This window comes from Penaeus monodon, chromosome 29 (genome assembly GCF_015228065.2).
Source record: "Penaeus monodon isolate SGIC_2016 chromosome 29, NSTDA_Pmon_1, whole genome shotgun sequence".
In the NCBI taxonomy this organism is placed as follows: domain Eukaryota; kingdom Metazoa; phylum Arthropoda; class Malacostraca; order Decapoda; family Penaeidae; genus Penaeus; species Penaeus monodon.
In genome coordinates, this window is record NC_051414.1 from 1,933,720 (window position 1) to 1,934,109 (window position 390).

General features: G+C 42.3%; 1 protein-coding gene across 1 annotated transcript in view; it reads right to left on the reverse strand.

Moving 5' to 3' along the window:
* LOC119591894 overlaps window positions 1-390 on the reverse strand; it is a gene marked incomplete in the record, with an annotated part of 29,081 nt that overhangs the window by 2,430 nt on the left and 26,261 nt on the right.

Consider the following 390-nt stretch of genomic DNA (forward strand, 5'->3'; position numbering starts at 1 on the left):
AGACCAAGAAAAACCGAAAGGATCGTGAAAAAAAAGAAAAAGAGAACACGAGAGAGAGAAAAAAAAGTTGAAATATTACAGCGCACGATTAAACTCCTCTAATAAAAAAAGCAAATGTTGCAATAAACAAACTCAATAGAGCAGCTATCCAAGAGAGACTCATCAATAACAAGTGGAGCTGGACTTTTACATGCAGTTTTTTTTTAAACCTCATGCGTGAGTAATGCACTCGCTCTCGGTTTGATTTCCCCAGATTGCACTGATTAATATCTAAATGCTTGATTGATCCTGCCCTCCCCCCACTCAGCCGCCCGCTCGTCTCCTCCACCTTTTCGCCCTCTCCTCTTGCCCCACCCTTATCCTCTCCCCTCTTTACACCACTATCATCAT